Source organism: Ambystoma mexicanum, chromosome 1q (assembly GCF_040938575.1).
Source record: "Ambystoma mexicanum isolate Mex_15411 chromosome 1q, UKY_AmexF1_1, whole genome shotgun sequence".
Lineage (NCBI taxonomy): Eukaryota > Metazoa > Chordata > Amphibia > Caudata > Ambystomatidae > Ambystoma > Ambystoma mexicanum.
Genome location: NC_090922.1, coordinates 1,457,203,231 through 1,457,224,075, shown reverse-complemented (window position 1 = coordinate 1,457,224,075; position 20,845 = coordinate 1,457,203,231).

Sequence of the window (20,845 nt, the reverse complement as noted above, 5' to 3'; positions counted from 1 at the left end):
TGCGGACGAGGGGACCCCTGGCCGTGTGGAGAGGGTCCTGATTGGTGTCGCGTTGCGCACGGCTGGCATTCGTGATGAGGTGCATGCTTCCCGGGAGGAGCATGCACATCATCACGAAGAGCACCGTGCGTACGTGAACCATTTGGGAGCCGCCATGGTCGGGGGTTTCCTACATGTGTGTGGCCTTCTGGCGACCCTCTCCTCCTCTGTGGGGGCTATGCGCCAGTCGTGCTTCATGCCGTCTTCCGGCCCAGATGCCACCAGGGCCCCCTGTGGACCTGCCCCGACCAACGCAGCCAGCTCGGTGGGGACCCCATCCCTGCCACAGTCGGGAGTCGAAGGTCCAGCAGGGGTGGACACACCAGCAACTGTCTCCCTGCAGATGGAGGATGTGCCGGCATCATCTGGCAGGGCACGTGCACGACGGCATCGGTGGATTCCATCAGCCTGGATGCCGTCGTGCTGGCAGAGGCAGTGGCGTCGGAGGCAGCAGCAGGCTCGACGTGGGAGGCATCATGGCTCGGGGCCATCAAGATCAGAGGGGCAGGCATCGGCCGGAGGGCAGGAGAACCCTGGGATGGCAGTGTCTTCCGTGTGGGAGCAGTTGGTCCAGCGGATAGGTGCGGAGCGGCAGCGGGCGGAAGAGGAGCGGCTCACCATGGTCAGGGCGGAGTTCTCCATGCGTCGGGCGTTGAGGCGGGCTGAGTGCCTCGAGGAAGCTCGCAGGGAGTTTGAGGTGGACACGGGGTTGTCCCTGCGAGACCTCAGGACAGAGTCCCGCCTCCGGGACATCGACATGGAGTTCGATGATGCCCTGGCCGGCAACATCACAGAGTGAGCCGCAGGACTTGCCCGCTGCCATTGTATATAGTTCTTTAGTTAGTTAGTGTTAGGTTTCCTTTATTTTTTAAGTTTTTTTTGGACCGCTCGGACAATGGCCACTTTTCTGTATATATTTTTTTCATTAGTTAGTAGTAGTAGGTTTTATTTATGGTGTTGGGCTCATGGATCCTGGGATCTTCTTGTACATAGTTTGATGTTTGGAAAACATTTGTTGGATTTATATTTCCGTTCACCATGAGGCAATGGTTTTTCCTTATTTTTTCCCCCCATTATTTTGCTTTGGACTACATTAGTTTTTGGATTCCTTTGTTTTTTGATTTTTTCTATTAGTTCTCGGACATGGACCATTTGTTTTGTCATCCCCATTGTTGTGTGTTTTTTTTCTTTACTTCATTTTCATCTTTAATACATATATTTATTACTTACATTTGTGGTATTTTCTCATTGGTTTCATGCATGTCATGATATGGGTTTTGACATTCACTTGCACCCATTGTGTATGTGTGTGTGACGGACATGTGTTCATTTACATACTTGCCATTGGGGTTGTATCATGTAATTGCATCTACTATGTGGGTGGATGCAATCCTTGGCTGGGTGTTTGTGCTGGGTATGCTGCCCATTACTGCCATGATTGCGTTTCGTCAGGACCTGGGGGCAGGGGGACATGAGTGGGGGCCTGCTGGGGGGTGGGGCTGCAAGGGGACATGGTTGGGGGCCTGCTGGCAGGTGCCCCACAGTGCTGGGGGGTGGGGGTGCAAGGGGACATGGTTGGGGGCCTGCTGGGGGGTGGGGGTGCAAGGGGACATGGTTGGGGGCCTGCTGGCAGGTGCCCCACAGTGCTGGGGGGTGGGGGTGCAAGGGGACATGAGTGGGGGCCTGCTGGGGGGTGGGGGTGCAAGGGGACATGAGTGGGGGCCTGCTCGGGGGTGGGGGTGCAGGGGGACATGAGTGGGGGCCTGCTGGGGGGTGGGGGTACAAGGGGACATGAGTGGGGGCCTGCTGGGGGGTGGGGGTGCAAGGGGACATGTGGCTTGGCTGGGGGGCATGCCCATGGTGGATGGGCTGCCTGCGTGACATGACCAGGGGTGCAGGGTAGTCCCCTGTGGTGTGGGCTGCCTGCAGAGGTCGTGGAGGGGGTAGAGGGGAGACCTGGGAGGACCCACACTGGCAATTCACCTCTTCAACTTCCCGCACACCCACGTAATACACTGCCCCACTCGCACAGGCCCAATCGCGTGTAGAATTTCTCACGCACCCCTGAAATACACGTACCCTGCTGAAATCGCGTGTAGAATTTCTCGCGCACCCCTGAAATACACGCGCCCAGGCTATTCGCGTGTATAATTTCTCGCGCACCCCTGTAATACACGTATCCTGCTGAAATCGCGTGTAGAATTTCTCGCGCACCCCTGTAATACACGTACCCTGCTGAAATCGCGTGTAGAATTTCTCGCGCACCCCTGAAATACACGCGCCCAGGCTATTCGCGTGTAGAATTTCTCACGCACCCCTGTAATACACGCGCCCAGGCTATTCGCGTGTAGAATTTCTCGCGCACCCCTGAAATACACGCGCCCAGGCTATTCGCGTGTAGAATTTCTCGCGCACCGCTGAAATACACGCGCCCAGGCTATTCGCGTGTGGAACTTCACGCGCACCCCTGAAATACACGCGCCCAGGCTATTCGCGTGTGGAACTTCACGCGAACCCCTGAAATACACGTAGCACGCTCCCCCAGGCCCGATCGCGTGAAAAAGTTCACGGGAACCCCTGAAATACACGTAGCACGCTCCCCCAGGCCCGATCGCGTGAAAAAGTTCACGCGAACCCCTGAAATACACGTAGCCCGCTCCCCCAGGCCCGATCGCGTGAATAAGTTCACGCGAACCCCTGAAATACACGTAGCCCGCTCCCCCAGGCCCGATCGCGTGAAAAAGTTCACGCGAACCCCTGAAATACACGTAGCCCGCTCCCCCAGGCCCAATCGCGTGAGTGACTTCACGTGAACCCCTGGAATACACGTAGCCCGCTTGCCGTGCTGGTACAGGGTTAGCGCAGCCCTTTGCGCTGGATTGGGGATTTTGATGGCTTTTCCCTGCGCGGAAGGCGTTCTTGGGGGCGTAACTGGCGCTGCTGCAAGGTCGCTGCGCCACTATGCGCCACGGCTGGTTTTGGTGGCTGGAATCCATGAATACGCTGTGCGCGGAAATGGGTTTTGGCGCACGCGGCTGGTGCAGGGATTCGCACGCGCACACTGTGCGCCAGCCGCGTGCGCCACTTGTGCGCTGAATTCTATGAATTACCCCCTTAAACACTTCACTAGTTAACCCAGCAATTTGAAAGCTTTATTTTCCGAATGGAGTTAAGTCCTAAGGGGATCCGGAGGAGGCAAAAGGATGGATTAGTAGTTATGGGGCTCAAATAAATAAGCCCCAAATGTTTTAGGCAAGTAGCCTGAGGGAATGGGGATCAGTTTTGTGAATGAGGAAATACCGGGTCCTCCAAGGTCGGAATGACCTGGTAATTCCTCATTCCCAGAACCTGGTACTGGACCCCGGTATGGAGGCAGCCATGGCGCTAATAGCACCATGGCCACCTCCATACTCGTAATGAGGCCCAAATATGTTTTTATTGACATTCATAATTTAATGGTATTAAATATATTTTGACAAAAATGGCGCTGAACAATTGTTTAGTTTAGAATTAATCTTCAATTTAAACATACCTTAAAGTTCTCCGTGATGTGCACCGTCTGTGATGAAGATTACTAGAGTAGGACCGCACACATCACGTTTTTTAAGATACTTTTCTCTAGTGCGTGATTAGATTCTTATGAGCATCAGACATCTGCGCATGCCGATTCATGGAACAAATGTGTGCCGAAAATCGTGGCGCAAGCTGGCGCAAGCGTGAAAAAGCAAGCGCACGCGCACGCATGCAATTCATGGAAGGGTCTTTGCGTGTTTTCCCCGGGATGTGTGCCAAATCCGTGCATGGCGCGCACGGACGCACACGTCATTGCAACATCCAGAACGCCATGCGCGACGCGCACAGCGAAATCGCACAACATTAGCGCACACACCAAAAAGGGGGCGGAACACGGGGCAGAACGCACGGAAAGGGGAACAACGCGTGAAAATAAGGGCATAACTGGGGATGTACTGCTGGGTAGTACACGGAACACCCACACGAACCACACGTATTCATGGAATCGAATAGGGGAAACCCACGCACAGCCAAAACCACACACAGGCCTAAACACGTCCGCCACATGAAGGCATGCGGTAGTGTCCCTGCGCATTACAAAAGTGTGCGCAAACAACAAACACGTATATACAGCTACGATGAATGTCCCATTCTGTGGCCCCCTAGGAGAAATGACGCGTCACGCAACGCTCAGGCATCCCAAAAAGCAAGAAAAAGATATAAGTGACCCATGTAGCCCACATGCGTGTAAAAAAACACACGCAGTAAGCTGTGGCAGCCAGGAACACAAAGAATATGTACGTGATCAACACGCAGGCTAGTATGCCCGTAAAAAAAGGGGTACGCGACTAACAGGGACTGCCGCATTATGAAAAATAGCGTGTGTGACTCACCGTCTACCTTGCGTGTAGAAGAAGAACGCATAGCCAACACCCACGCCAAAATAAGAAGTACGCAAGTAGCCGCTGTGAAGTAATCGCGTGTGAACCCAAACGCCTGGAAAACACACGCACCGCTTCCCACGAAAAGCACGTACAGAGCAATGGAAACCCACGTGGGAGCTTCAACCCGTGCCAGGGAAACGCCCGCGCGCACGTTACGTCACCTACGCGCCAAGGGCCCTTCCTCGGAATTCACTCAAACGTGCTGTTTTTCACGTGCCAAATCACTCTGTATCAAGCTGGCCATGCAACAACACATGGAAGACCACGCTCCTGTCCAAAAAGCCGAATTACTGCCCCCCAGAGCCCAGAGCAGCCTCCCATGAGCCAACTGTTGCTGCCTGCCTGCTGCCACCGTGCCATGCCATTTGGTGCCTGCACATCTGCCATCTGCAGGGGTCCAGTTGCTGTGACCACCCCTGCTGGAACAGAAGACTCCTGACTGGTGTTCCATCACTCCACAGCCCAGCCCCAGGATCCAGTTGCCCACCCACACCTGCCTCGGGGGTTGCCATGTCCGACACAACACCTTCCTGCACCAGTAGCAACCCCCCAGCACAGAGGCAGAGTGCTACCAGCTTCAGTGAAAAGGAAGTTGGTATCCTGGTGGAGCAAGTTCTGGGGCATTATGATGCCCTCTTCACGCCATTGCGCGCCGACAATGAAGGACGGCAGAGGATCTGGAAGGACATAGTGGGTGCCACCACGCGACATGAAACACGTCCAGAAGCGCTGGGAGGACTACAAGTCCAGGACCCTCAAGAAGGGCCGTCGCCTCTTGGAGGCAGAGGATGTAGTGCGGCGCCGGGCCCCGCTTACCACCCATCAGATGAGGGTCCTGGAGCGCATTCGCCCAGTGCTTCACCACCAGATCCTCAGGTTGCAGGCCCGTCTGGAGTCGAGCGGTAAGTGGCCATGCATTCACGTTTAAAATAGTGCACGTTGCAGTGTGCTGGTAGTTAGCTACTTGGCTGCATGTGTGACATGGGGCATGTATGGATGTGTGTGTGCAGGGACATGATGGTGCTGCATGTGAGTCCAGTCAGGCGTGACCCACATGGATGGTGTATGTATTACAATGCATCATGCGGAATGCACACATGTATGCATGCCTGTGTCTGTACTTTAACATGTTTGGGGTGTGAGAGATGTGTGCTGCTGTCATGGACATGCATGATGTACATGTCCGTGTGTCTGAGTAGTGTGTGCGCCATGGATGCATGACACATGTCCTTGACGATGTGTTGAATCACTGATACAGCCTACTCATCCTTATATCCACTGTGTCTGTGGGCATACAGGGCCAGATGCATGACCCTCCGGTGATGCGTGTACATGTGATCAGCATGTCCCATGATGCATGTGAGTTTCAGCCCACCATTGGATGTTTCTACGGTGCGGTGGACATGGATGAAAGTGTTTGTTGCATGTGTCATGCCGGATCCTGCATGTGTGTTGCCTGCACTGACCCATGTGTTGTTGGGAGACAGGATGGAAGTGACGTTTGACAGTGCCACTCATGTGCTATTGTTTTCTGTCTAGGGGACTATTGTATGATGCTTGTGTTCAATGTCTCCCTTCACACAGCGGCGAGTGAAGAAGAAGGCGGAGACGGCGCTGTGGAGGAAAGCGGCAGGGATGCCTCCACCGGCCGGCGACGCAAGGCCCAGTCACCCTCCCAGGAAATTCCATCATCCGGGATCAAGAGGATTGGTGCCGTGTCTGCCACTAAGGCTGCAGTGGAAGGGGTGGATGAGCCCCCACAGGGGCTTGCAATGGCGGAAGACGGTGCAGAGCCATCCAAGTTGGTGGTGTCTATAGAGGAGGAGGCTGCTACAGAGCCGCACAGGGTGCCTGTTGGGGGTGGTACCACTGGTGCAAGTGGTGCAGTCCAGGGGCAGGTGCCGGAGGCAGCACAGGTCACTGCGGAGGTGCCTGTGTATGTCTCTCTCCCTGACACTGTGACTGCATCACCATGCACCAGCAGGGATGCCCCGTCCCAGGCCCATCTGCAGGTAGGGGGGAGGTCCACGTCATCTGGCACTCCTCTACCTGCAGACGAGGGGACCCGTGACCGGATGGAGTCCGTCCTGATTGGTGTCGCATTGTGCACACGTGACATTCGTGATGACGTGTGTGCTTCCTGGGGGAACCACGCACGTCATCACGAAGAGCTGTGTGCCAACATGGCCCAGTTGGGAGGGTCCATGGTCGGGGGTTTCCTCCATGTGTCGGCCAGTCTTGCGGCCCTCTCCTCCTCTGTGCACACTATATGCCAGTCGTTCTCTGTGCCGTCTTCTGGCCCAGATGCCACCAGGGCCCCTGTGGATCTGCCCCGATCAACGCAGCCAGCCAGGTGGAGATCCCATCCCACCGCAGTCGGGAGTCAGAGCTCCAGCAGGGGTGGCTACCCCCCCAACTGGATGGAGGATGTGCCGGCATCATCGGGCAGGGCACATGCATGACGGTGCCGGGGGATTCCATCAGCCCGGATGCTGTCGTGGTGGCAGAGGCAGTTGTGTCGGAGGCAGCAGCAGGCTCAGCGCGGGAGGCATTATGGCTTGGGGCCATCAAAACCCAGGGGGCAGGCATCGGCCGAGGGGCAGGAGGATCCCGGACTGGGAGTGTCTTCCGTTAGGCAGCGTTTGGGCCGGCAATTAGATGCGGAGAGGCGGTGGGCGGAGAGGGCACGGCTCAGGATGGTCAGGGTGGAGAACTCCATGCACCGCGCTTTGAGGCAGGCGGAGGGCCTCGAGGAAAGTCGCAGGGAGTTGAGGGATTCCATGGCTGCATCCCTGCTAGACCTCGAGTCCAGGGAACAGGCCCGCCTCCGGAAAATCGACATGGAGTTCAATGATGCTCTGGGCCGCAGCATCAAACAGTGAGCCGTGGGACTAGCCCGCCGCCTTTGTAAATAGTTATGTAGTTGTAGGTTACCTTTATTTATTTTTTCCTTTGGGGCGCATGGACTATGCCCCGCCTTTTTGTTAATAGTTATTTATTAGGTAGGTTTTTTCTTAGGTTTCCTTTGGATTGTTGGGCACATGGACCCTTGATTTTTACATTGTATACAGTTATGGACCTGATTTTACATATTTTTTTTTTTACCATGGAGGAATGGTTTTGTTTTTATTTTGACTTTGGATTTGGTGTTATGGACGGACACTTTGGAGGCATTTTTCTTTGCATTTTATTCATTTCACCATTAATAATTTTTCCTTCATTTCAGACATCCTTTTATATATCATTTTATTCTTGTGTAATTTCGTTTCATTCATTCATTTTTGTATATAATACATTTTTATTTTTTACTTTATTTGTGTGGTCTTCTCACATTGGTTTTGTGCATGTCACGATGTGGGTTTTCTCAGTCATGTGTTGCCATTGTGTGGGTCTGACGGACTTGTACTCATGCGCATGCTGGTTATTTGGGATCTATCATGACATGGGGATTTCAATTTGGAGTGAATGGAATGCTTGGTTGGGATTTTGGAAAGGGGTGGCGTGGGGTGGGATTTGGGTGGCCATAAGGGCCATGGATCTGGATTGTGATGATGTGTTGGGTGGGGGACATAAGTTGGGGCCTGCTGGCAGGTGCCCGTCACTGATGGGTGGGTGGGGGACATGAGTCGGAGCCTGCTGGCAGGTGCCCGTCACTGGTGGGTGGGTGGGGGACATGAGTCGGGGCTCCCAAGTGCATGGTGCCATGTGGCCTGCCTGTGGGGCATGCCCAGGGGTGATGGGCTGCCTGCAGGGCATGCCCAGTGGTGATGGGCTGCCTGTGGGGCATGCCCAGGGGTGTGGGATGGTCCCCTGTGGTGTTGGCTGCCTGAAGGGGATGGGGAGGGTGGGCACACCCGGGAGGGAACACACTGCCAAATCACGTGTAAAACTTCACACGCACCCCTCGAAATACACGTACCCCACTCGCGCCTGGCCTATCACTTGTAAAACTTCACACGCGCCCCTCGGAATACACGCACCCCGCTCGCGCCTGCCCTATCGTGTGTAAAACTTCACACGCACCCCTCGGAATACACGTACCCTGCTCGCACTAGCCCTATCGCATGTGAAACACCACACACACACCCGAAATATGCGCAGACAGCCAATCCACCCTCCCCATGCCCCGCAGGCATTCCATCACCCCAGTCCATAGCCTGCAGGCAGCCCATCACCCCTGGGCATGCCCCGCAGGCAGCCCATCACCCCAGTCCATAGCCCGCAGGCAGCCCATCACCCCTGGGCATGCCCCGCAGGCATCCCATCCCCCCTGGGCATGCCCCGCAGGCAGCCCATCACCCCTGGGCATTCCCCGCAGGCAGCCCATCACCCCAGTCCATAGCCCACAGGCAGGCCATCACCCCAGTCCATAGCCTGTAGGCAGCCCATCACCACTGGGCATGTCCCGCAGGCAGCCCATCACCCCTGGGCATGCCCCACAGGCAGCCCATCACCCCAGTCCATAGCCTGCAGGCAGCCCATATCCCCAGTCCATAGCCCGCAAACAGCCCTTCACCCTGCGCATGCCCCGCAGGCAGCCCACTCCACAGGGGGGACTTTTTCCACGTGTTTTTTCTGGCACAAGCGGGGTACGTGTATTCTGAGGGGTGCGTGTGAATTTTCACACGCGATAGGCCTGGCGCGATCATGGTACGTGTATTCCGGGGGTGCGTGTGGAGTTTTACATCCGATAGTCCTGGCGCGAGCGGGGTACGTGTATTCCGGGGGTGCTCGTGGAGTTTCACACGTCATAGGCCTGGCGCGAGCGGGGTACGTGTATTCTGAGGGGTGCGTGTGAAGTTTTACACGCGATTGTCTTGGTGCGAACGGGGTACGTGTATTCCGGGGGTGCGTGTGGAGTTTCACACGCGATAGGCCTTGCGCGAGCTGGGTACGTGTATTCTGAGGGGTGCGCTGGGAATTTTACATGCAATTTCGCTGGCGTGAGAGGGCTACGTGTATTCCGAGGCGTGCGCGGGGTGTTTTAGACACGATTTCGCTGCCGCGAGCAGGGGTACGTTTATTCCGAGGCGTGCGCGGGGAGTTTTACACGCTTTTTCGTGGTTGGGGGGCTGTATGCTGGTTCATTGGCCTTTGCGCCATGTACTGGATTTGTGCGATGTTTTTGGCGCACAGGGCGGGGTTGGGGGCATAACTGGCGCTGCTGCAGGGTCGCTGCACCACTCTGCGCCATGGCTGCTTATGGATGTATAAATCCATGAATACGCTGTGCGCCTAAATGGGTTTTGGCGCACGTGGCTGACGCAGACTGCCACACGCGCACTCTGTGTGTGCCACTCGTGAGCCAAATTGTATGAATTACCCCCTAAAAATTCTCTTGGAGCACTTTAAATTCAATGCATCCTCTCCTGTAATCTGTGCGAACTCCTTTAATCAAAGTGGCCATCATTAAAGCATTCCGGTACGTCAGCAAGGGGCCGTCTGTTCTATATGCGCTCTGGGTATAAAGCATGCTTCGCTGGTGAGCTCTGTATGACTTAACTTGGGCTGTCAGCGTCCACTACGTTGCTTGGTGATATGCGCCGGATTGACCACTAAAGGGCATTTTTCCTCGTCCGAACAGCCTATTGAGCGTATCACGTTATGTCATCCGGATACGGTCTACTCTAGACGCGCTCATATCATTCGTGCTCCACTGGTAGACTATAGTACCCTGCGGTGCTATTACAATGTTCGCAAGAATAGACAGTAATGGGCATTGGTACTTGCCCTTACAGCAAAACTGAAATTCCTGAAAGATTGTAAAGCATGTACAAATGCATATAGTTATACTTGGCCGGCTTACCTGAAATGCTTCAGATCCCTGTGTTACCACGGGATCCGAACTGCGCCGCCGTCATTAGGTTTCTGCTTAATGTAATGGATGGCAGCGGTGAAGTCACGCGCATGCGCGTGGTGCCATACGTTGCTAGATAAAAGCTGGCGTTGCCATGTTGGCAGAGGCAATGCTGGCAGAATTGGCTCTGCCAAATGGTGTCTAGTTTCAATTCTTAAGCATGTCATGTGCAAGCTATTGGAGATTGGAGAGGGTCATTTCTGGGTTTATAGGGGATCTGGGGTGAGAAAAACCTTTCACAGATAAATTCAAGGCTTGCTTGGGTATGTACAGCGGGTTCATGTTTTTGAATAGGTCTTGGGATGTAGGGCCAGATTGAGCATGTAAGTGTGGCTGGGGAACGGTGCAGAGAGGATTCTTGTGCGTGTCTGTGCTGGGTGTGGGGACTCCTTGTCCGCCCTCCTGCCTGTTGGTCGGGCATGCGGGGGATTGGCTGGGGGTTCTCCGCGGTCGGTATTGGTGCGGGTGAGGCTTGGTGTTGACTTGGGTGCCTGGGGTCTGGGTGGCAGATGTGCCTAACGGGGTCCTGAGCCGTGGGTGTTTGCTTGGGGCAGCCGGACCTCAGGTCTGCTTGCTCCTGGGCAAAAAGTGTAATCAACACTATGGGATCTTCTGTTTGGGATAGCGGCAGCATGAACCCGCAAGATATATTCTGATGTTCCGAATGCTGAGAAGTCAAGGTAGCCCCACATTCATTACAGATAGCTTGTTAACATGGACTTTGCAGATTTCATTTAAACAAATTTTAATAAAAAATGACAGATAGGTAACACGCTTGCCTTCACCTAGGGGTTACATTTTCAATTGGGGCAGCGTTTTATCATATACTTCTCAGTCCTTAAGACGCGCTGTCTGACAGAAGCACTTCTAAAAAAAAGCTGATCATGGATAACCCCATTGGACATCAAGCCCCTCCTTAAACTTTGAATCTGTAATTGACGTGTGGCACTCTCCTGCGCAATATAATTATAATAAACTGGCCAAAGGGCTTATTATGGACTGCAATGGCCAACAATGAGGGTGGAGTAGAGGGACATAGCGGATTAGACCCGTTCAGTGAAACGATAACACTATAATTATAGAAGGATATGCAGAGGATACTGGCCATTTAGCAATATTCACAGCCATTTTTCGAATGGGACTCTTTGAGCGCATGAAGATTTCCAGCAATTAATGTTTAATGCAAAGAGTATATATTTCTGGGTTGCGGGGGAGCATTCATGCTTAGGAAAGATTTACCAAAATAAGTGTGCAAATAGCCCTTTCCTGGCAGTAGCCCTTTAGATAGCCTTGCGATAAAGGTGGCAGAGACTTCCCTCTGTGCATGGGTTATAAAAGAATTGCTGGCAATGTTAAGGACACTTTAAGGAGGTGTAATCAGATAAAGGGGAAAGTGACGCGAGTAGAGAAGCTTCTTGCCACGTGGGTGTTTTGTTAGGCCTGGTCGGTTAAGCTCACTATGGAGGTTGAAGAGGGTCCATGAGGTCAATTCATGCAAGAGGAAGATGCCACTAAGATATACCAGTAGGTCAATGGTCATCTAGGCCATCTCAATTCTAAATTGATATTGATTGATTGATATTGTATTTCTATCGCGCTCGTACACAGGTGTTTCAGAGTGCGACAAGGCAAGGGAGGGGAACAGGGGAGAACAAAACAGAAATAGAAAAGTGAGGAAACTGGTGGGATTCTGGTGTGGATATATGGACTGTTAAGCAACAAACTACAAAATTGGGAAAGATAGGGAACGTTGAAAAGGAGACCCAGTGATTTATATACAATGAAATGGGGAATTCATTATTAAGGGGAAGAAAAAGGAGAAAATTCAAGGTGTGACCATAATAAAGCAAAGGTGGCTATGATCTGGTTTGTATCCTATATGGAAATGTCAGCACGTAGGGCTCAGGTACACATGCTTTCCTGTTAATAACTCTTAAATGGGCATCTAGTGTATGCCTCCCCAACGTAACTGTTGCTCTTTTCATATTCCTACTACTAAATGTGCTATAAATTGTTTCTTTGGTCCTGGGAATGGACAGTTGCCTCTTTGGTAGGTGTTGATATGTTTGCTCTTGCAGTGAAAATCAAAGTTTGGTTCTGCCCTCTTAGCAAAAACCAAACGTTGGCAGCCATGTCTGGGAGGGACCCCTTGGGAGCAGGTCCTTGAGCAGCTCATGATTTCCTGGCCTTGGCGGGGTCAACAGAGTTCTAATAAAGAGTTAGGAAACCGACATTCCACCAGAAACGGTGTCAGCCCTGGGCACCACTACGCCTACGGAAAAAAAAACTACAGGTAACTTTCTTTGGCAGCCTGTGGCTGACTTTCCACCAGCATGGCGTCCAGGACTGTCAACTGAATGACAAACGGTTGCCTCACTTTTTGCAAAGTATGGAATGTCAGCCCTCTAGTTCCTTATTAGAACTCTGTGGCGGGAACAATGTAAAGGATTGCTGGCCATAACATAAACAGCAAGATATCCGCATACCCACAATTCCGTGTTAAATCTACATGCGCTTAGTTTGTCACATAAACCGAAGTTCTTTACTTCTTTGTATTACAGGTAATAAAGCACAATTGAAAACAACGAAGTTTGTATAACTAAAAAAGCATGTGTTAATATCAAAGCTGCCATATGTTTTCAATGTACTGATATCATTTGCAAGTCTTCTTGCGTCGTTTTTAGTCAAGTGTGTACCATTATTACAGCCGGTGTTTACTTGCACTTCGTGGGGCAGTGATATCCGGCTTTAAACCAAATTTTTGGAAGCCTCTGGTGATTCCACGAGGCTATTACATTCGTTAAAAGTAAATCAGCTGAATCTACTTACTGTTATTATTGGTGAAGGTCTCGGAAGAGAGACTGTATGACGACCGAAAGCATTCAATCTTTCGGCGTTACGAGTAAGTATGTTTTCCCCGGATAATCTTATGTTCTTATTGGGTTACTCTAGATTTCAGTTAAAATGCATTTTTGGCTCTGTGCTCTATCACGGGTTGCCCTTCTAAGGACAAAGGCACCTTTCCTTCAGTGTTGCCAGGTCGGAAGGAAAAAATAAGCTGAATGCCCTTCAAAAACAAGCCCAAAACAAGCTGACTCCCATCCAAATAAGCGGAAAAAACAAGCGTGCACCTAAAAAAGTTGTGGAAAGGTCTCAAAAGTAAGAAACATAACACAACAAGAAAAACATACATAGACAGAACACTGACATAGTGTGTTAGAACAACAATATTGTATTGCATGGTGACTAGAAGTCCCAGATTGCAAAATAATACGGCCCTGAAATAATTGTATTTATTGTTTTATATAGCGCTTTAATCCAAGGCGCTATATAATATTGTAACATGGCCAATTGGAAGCTGAAAAGAAACAAGGCCTTCCTGAATACATCTTTCTGAGAAAATGTTGTATATAGATTCCAATAATCCTCTAACCCAGTCTTGCAAAAAAAAGTTTTTAAAAAATAAATAAATAAAGGATGTTAGTGGATAATGCGCCAGCGCTGGGGATATCACCAGGATAATATTGCTATAGAGTGACGCTTGCTAAACTAAACCAATCCCCTTCTTTACATGTCAGTGTGTCTGCCTGCATGACAAAACTTTTAAAGTGCGCTTTTTTTGCATATGTTTAGGCATTTGGCATTGATGGGCCACCTGGTGCGCAAGTAATGATCCCATCAGTGCCAAACACTTAAGCATATTCAAAATACAGGGCGCACCCGAGAGCAAGACACAAGTGCTGCAGCAGCCCAGTGCAGGACGCTCTGTGCCACGTGTAAGGGGCTTAACAGTATTATAAACAAGCCCAATTACACGCGCACAGACAGTCCAACAAGCGGACGAAAACCGCGACAAGCGACCTCCAAATATTATAAGCGACTTTGGGCAAAAACAAGCCCAAAGTCGCTTATAATAAGCGGACCTGGCAACACTGCTTTCCTTTGTTTGAGACCTCATCTTTTACTTCCGGTGGGTGTGGTTTCCGGTAAAGGGCATCTGTAGGTTATTTGAACTACAGCTCTGACTCTCAATGTTATTTATAGAGAGAGACATGTGGAGGCTTTTTAACGCTACAGTCTTTGTTCTGCAGCTGATATCTTGTGAGGACACCTCTAGGCTGTTACTGGAACTACAGCCTTCACTCTCAGTTTTACAGCGAGGACATATCGATGCTGTTATTTAAACTACAGTCTATGTTCGCCATGTGATATAGCGTGAGGACACCTGCAGGTTCTTATTTGAACTGCAGCCTTTGGTCTTCGTGTGTTCTCTTGTGAGGACACCTGTCCTCTATCATTATGATATGATATGGCATTTGTAACACACTGTAACAAGTGTTTCAAGGCGCGGCGAGGAGGGGGGGGGGGGTTTGGGGGATTGGGAGGGGGCCGAACAAGGGGAGACAGACAACAAGCCTACTAGGCCAGGTGTCATTCAGATCGCGCGAGTGCAAGGGTAGAGGGGAAGGGAAAAGTGCATGGGGAAAGTGCAGTACAGGGTTATTAGCATACAGCATACAGGATAAATACAACGGCCAGCTGGTGGCAAGTGCGAGGTAAGTGCAGACAAGTGCTGGGAAGGGGGGCTGTAGGGATACAGACAGAGTCCCGCAGTGCAGGGGTTGCAGGGGAGAGTGGCTGGGCCAAGGACCAAGAACGGTGAGTGGCCCAGTTGCAGATTGCAGATTCAGTCCAGTTTCAGTAGTATTAGCAGGGGAGAGGGGGAGAGAAAGCGGAGGCAAAGAGGAAGGTTTTGAGGTGCTTCCGGAACCGGAGATGGTTCTCCTCAAGTTTCAGGGAGGCAGGAAGGCTGTTCCAGAGGGAGGCCCCTGCAGCGGAGAGAGATCTGCCCCCAACTCGTTGTTTGGAGAAGCGGCTGACCCTGAGGGAGTTGGAGGCGGATGAGCGAAGAGCTCGAGAAGGAAGATATTTAGGAAGAGAGAGTTGAAGGTATTTCGGCCCAAGGCCCCAGACGGCCTTGTGGACAATGCAGAGGGTTTTGAACTTGATCCTCGCAGTCACTGGGAGCCAGTGTAGTGATTTCAGTCCTGGAGAGATATGGTCCCTGGGCTTGAGGCCAAGGACAAGTCTCGCAGTCCTGTTCTGGATGAGTTGCAAAGGGCAGAGAGTGGAGGCGGGCAGATTTAGATAGAGACTGTTACAGTAGTCCAGCTTCGAGTAAACCAGGGCTCTATAGACAGTGAGCTTCTGGGGGAAGGAGAGGAAAGGAAGGATACCTCTGAGGAGGTGTAGCTGGTAGTGTCACTTCTTAGAGACGTCGGATATGTGAGGAGAGAAGGAGACTGTGGAGTTGAAGATGACCCCGAGGCTTTTTGCCTTGCAAGTAGGAGCAGGAAGATGGCCCAGAGAGGCCGGCCAGAGAGCTGCAGGGAAGGAGGGATTGGGAGTGCCGATGAGTAGAATCTCAGTCTTACTGGCATTAAGGCAGAGGTCGTTGGCGGCACACCATTCCTGGATAGCAGAAAGACAGTCAGAGATGAGGGAAGGAGAAGAGGAGGCCGAGGGTAGCCTGAAAATGAGCTGGGTATCATCCGCATAGCACTGACAGATGGGGCAGAGAGCAGCGATGCGGTGGGCGAGAAGTGCCAGATACTGGATGAACAGCCAGGGAGAGAAGTTAGATCCCTGGGGGACACCACAGGTAGAGAAAAAGATGTCAGAGAGGAAAGACCCCAGTTGGATCTGGGAGGGTCGATTGGAGAGGAAAGAGGTCAGCCACGCCAGAGCCTGACCAGTGATACCCAGGTTATCACGGAGACGGTTGAGCAGGATGGTATGGTTGACAGTATCAAAGGCAGAAGAGAGATCAAGCAAAATGAGGACACATGGAATGTTAGAGTCAAGGTTCGAGAGCAGGTCCTCACGGATGTTCAGGAGAGCAGTTTCCGTGCTTCTGGCAGCTCTGAAGCCAGACTGATGGTCATGAAGACTACCAACAGATTCAGCATGGAGATTAAGCTGGGAGATGTCCAGTTTCTCCAGGAGCTTGCCCAGGAAGGGAGTGATAGCGATTGGGTGATAGCTGGGCAGGAAGGGTCGGAAGAGGCTTTCTTAAGAAGGGGGTGCACAAGGGAGTGCTTGAGAGGGGATGGGAAGACTAAAGAGGTGAAGGAGTGATTGCAGAAGTCAGCAAGGGCAGGAGCCAAGGAAGCAATGTGGTCCTTGATAGTTTTGGAGGAACACGGGTGGACCTGTTTTGACGAGACTTTCATAGATCGGACTTGTCTTGAAACCTCGTCAGCAGAAAAAAGGGGAAAGGCAGAGAAGGAGAGAGGAGGGGTGGCTGCAGAAGGGCCAGAGGAAGGTCAGGGAATAGAGGGGGGAGGTGATAGGAGGAGAGTGAGGACAGGATGTCATGAGTTTTTTAAATGAAGTGAGAGGCCAGTGCCGTGCAGAGGGCCTGGGAGGGGACAGGAGAGGTAGAGACTGCAGCAGGGTTGGCCAGCTCCTTGCAGATTTTAAAGAGTTCAGCCGAATTGTTAGATGCCGCAGAGATGCGGGCTTGGATAAGGGCTCTCTTCTTGGTGAGAACGGAGAGCCAGTATTGCCTTTGGAGCAGGCGACAGGCCAGTTTGTCAGAGGATGAACATGAAGCACACCACTTCCTCTTTGCCACCCAGCACTTGCATTTAAGGGTGACGAGATCCAAGTCATACCAGGAGTTCCATTTGGCTTGGGGCTTCAGGCGGATTTTGATGACAGGGGCAAGGATATCAAGAGTATCAGATATAGCAGAGTGGAGAGTGGAGAGGGGGAGTCAGCCAAAGGGGGAGGAGGGAGCGAGAAGGTGGCAGCGAAAGCCTCAACTGACACGCGCTTCATGGGTCGGATGACCGAGAAGGAAGGTGGCAGTGATGGGGGTGGCTTTGCCTGTGGGGTAGGGAGAGTGAGGTGGGAGGAGAGGAGAAAGTGATCACCCCAGGAGAGAGGAGTGGAGAGAAGGACAGAGAGGGGAAGGTCAGAGGAGATCAGGGCATCAAGAGTGTGCCCTGCAGAATGAGTCGGCCCAGATGGGAGAATAGAGAGTGAGAGCGAGTCGCAGAGGTCGCGAAAGAGTCCAGAGGGGGGACAGGAGGCATCCAGGTGGATGTTGAAGTCTCCAAGAAAGAGGAGTTGAGTGGTTGAGGACAGGAGTGAGGAGGAGAGGTCCGCCCACTTGGAGAAGAAGGAGGACATTTTACCAGGTGGCCGATAGATAGTCGCCACGGTAAGTGAATGGCTAGGAGAGAGAGAGAGTCGGTAGACAAGACATTCAAAAGAGGAGTAGGTCTGCGTGGGAGTAACAGTGGCAGGAATCCACTCAGGGAAGATAGCGCGGTTGGGCCTGGGCACGGAGAGGATCTTGTAGCCGTCGGGTAGGAGTGTGTCAAAGCTGGTGACAGAGCTGGCCATGAACCATGTCTCAGTGAGACCGAGTACGTCAAGGTCAAGTTCCTCAAGAAGGCGGCAGATATCAGAGGAATGTTTTACGGCAGAGTGAGAGTTAAGAGTGGCAATGTGGAGAAGGTTGCCATATTTGAAGGACTTCCGGGGAGGGGTACAGATCAGAGGTACGCCCTGCGGAGGTGAAGAAGGAGCATGAGAGGGGGTGGGGAGGGAGGGTAGAGGCAAGGTAGTCGAGGACAGAAGAGGGGGCACAGCAGGAGAGGAAAGGAAGTTGATGAGGCGCGGGAAGCATCTATCGAAGAGGTGAAGGTTGGCCTGAGGGCCTTGGACCAAGACGGTCCCATTAGCGTAGACATTAATGATGGCCTTAGAGGAGTGGGAGGAGGCCAAGAGGACATCCCAACGGGTGCCACCATTAATTGGAGAAGAGGAGAAAGGAGAGAACACAGAGACCATATGAAGGGTCCATAGGTCAGGTGAAGGCACGAAAAAGAGGATGTCAGTGAGAGTTTCCTTGGAGGAGGCACTAGTGTAGGTGTCAGCGATAGTGAGGCCTGGGTTGGAGACCAGGATGTCCTTTTTAAACTTTTACCTACCAGATTTAGTGAGGAGAGCAAGATAGTCAATGGAGAAGCAGTTAGAAAAGATCAGTGAGATAGAGAGCACCATAGAATAGGAGGGAGTGGGGGGGAGACAGGACAAGCGCAAGCGGACAGGAAGAGAGCGGCAGGCCCTAGTTTACCACAAAAATCAGAACACAGTGAACACAGTAAAGCGTACCAGGTACACAGTGGAGAGGCCACCTAAGTTTGAAAATACTGCAGGGGGAGAAAAACACTAGTTTACCACAAAAATCAGAACACGGTAAAGCGTATAACTTCATCCTTTGGGTTCCAAGTCATCTCTTTGTTTTCTGTCTGGCAGTGGAATGAATTTACATCCACTACATATTAAGGAAAAGAAACAGTGGTCCACTTTGGATGACCGGGGGTGGGTGGGAGATGGTACTAACTACCTTCTAAGCAGCTCTCAGGTTCCTGCCTTTACATATTTTCCAACATTCGGAGGCAATTTAAATTTAAAAAATTGTGATGTTGCGTGGAGTGTGACGAGAAGAGTGCAGTTAGAGCAGTGCTGTTCTGTGCTGGAGGAGGTGCTTTTGCAACCACTTCATCGTCTGCAGCCTCAGTGCGCAGCCGCAGGGAGTGCAACGAGAAGAGTGCAGTTAGAGCAGCGCTGTTATTTACATTTTTCCTGTTGGCAGTCTGTCCACTCTTGCTCTTACCTGGAGGAGATGCTTTTGCAACCACTACATCGTCTGCAGCCCCAGAGTGCAGCAGCAAGGAGTGCGACGAGAAGAGTGCAGTTAGAGCAGTGCTGTTATGTGCATTTTTCCTGTTGGCAGTCTGTCCACTCTTGTTCTTACTTGGAGGAGATGCTTTTGCAACCACTTCATCATCTGCAGCCTTGGTACGCAGCAGCAGGGAGTGTGACGAGAAGAGTGCAGTTAGAGCAGTGCTGTTCGGAACGGTGTAAAACCCGGAACAGGCCGGAACAGGCCGGAACGGTACCCTAATATATAAAACGGCAGCAAAACTCACCTCAAAATGATGCAAACAGACATGAAGAACATTTTGGAAATGGGGAAGGTTGAACAATGTGCTGTCATTAACCCATTACTGCCCAAAATCTACATTTTATCCCGAAAAAATACCCAGAACGGGCCAGAACGCTACCCTAATATATAAAACGGCAGCGAATCTCACCTGAAAATGATGCAAGCAACCATGAAGAGCATTTTGAAATGAGAAATGTGCACCAATATGCTGTCATTAACTCATTACTGCCCAAAATCTACATTTTATCACGAAAAAGTACATGGAACGGGCTGGAACGCTACCGTAATATATAAAACGGCAGCAAAAATCACCTGAAAATGATGCAAACACACATGAAGAACATTTTGAAATGAGAAACGTGCACCAATATGCTGTCATTAACCCATTACTGCCCAAAATCTACATTTTATCACAAAAAAGTACCCAGAACGCTACCCTAAAATATAAAATGGCAGCAAAACTCACCTGAAAATGATGCAAACACACATGAAGAACATTTTGAAATGAGAGAGGTGCACCAATATGCTGTCATTAACCCATTACTGCCCAAAACCTACATTTTATCACAAAAAAGTACCCGGAACGGGCCGGAACGCTACCGTAATATATAAAATGGCAGCGAAACTCACCTGAAAATGTTGCAAGCATACATGAAGAACATTTTGAAATGAGAAAGGTGCACCAATATGATGTCATTAACCCATTACTGCCCAAAACCTACATTTTATCACGAAAAAGTACTCGGAACGGGCCGGAACGCTACCCTAAAATATAAAATGGCAGTGAAACGCAGCTGAAAATGATGCAAACACACATGAAGAACATTTTGAAATGAGAAAGGTGCACCAATATGCTCTCATTAACCCATTACTGCCCAAAACCTACATTTTATCACAAAAAGTACACGCAACGGGCCGGAACGCTAACCTAATATATAAAACGGCAGCGAAACTCACCTGAAAATGATGCAAGCACACATGAAGAACATTTTGAAATGAGAAAGGTACACCAATATGCTGTCATTCACCCATTCCTGCCCAAAAGCTACATTTTATCACGAAAAAGTACCCGGAACGGGCCGGAACGCTACCCTGAAATATAAAATGGCAGCAAAACTCACCTGAAAATGATGCAAGCACACATGAAGAACATTTTGAAATGAGAAAGGTGCACCAATATGCTGTCATTAACCCATTACTGCCCAAAACCTACATTTTATCACGAAAAAGTACTCGGAACGGGCCGGAACGCTACCCTAAAATATAAAATGCCAGCGAAACGCAGCTGAAAATGATGCAAACACACATGAAGAACATTTTGAAATGATAAAGGTGCACCAATATGCTCTCATTAACCCATTACTGCCCAAAATCTACATTTTATCACGAAAAAGTACGCGGAACGGGCCGGAATGCTAACCTAAAATATAAAATGTCAGCGAAACGCACCTGAAAATGATGCAAACA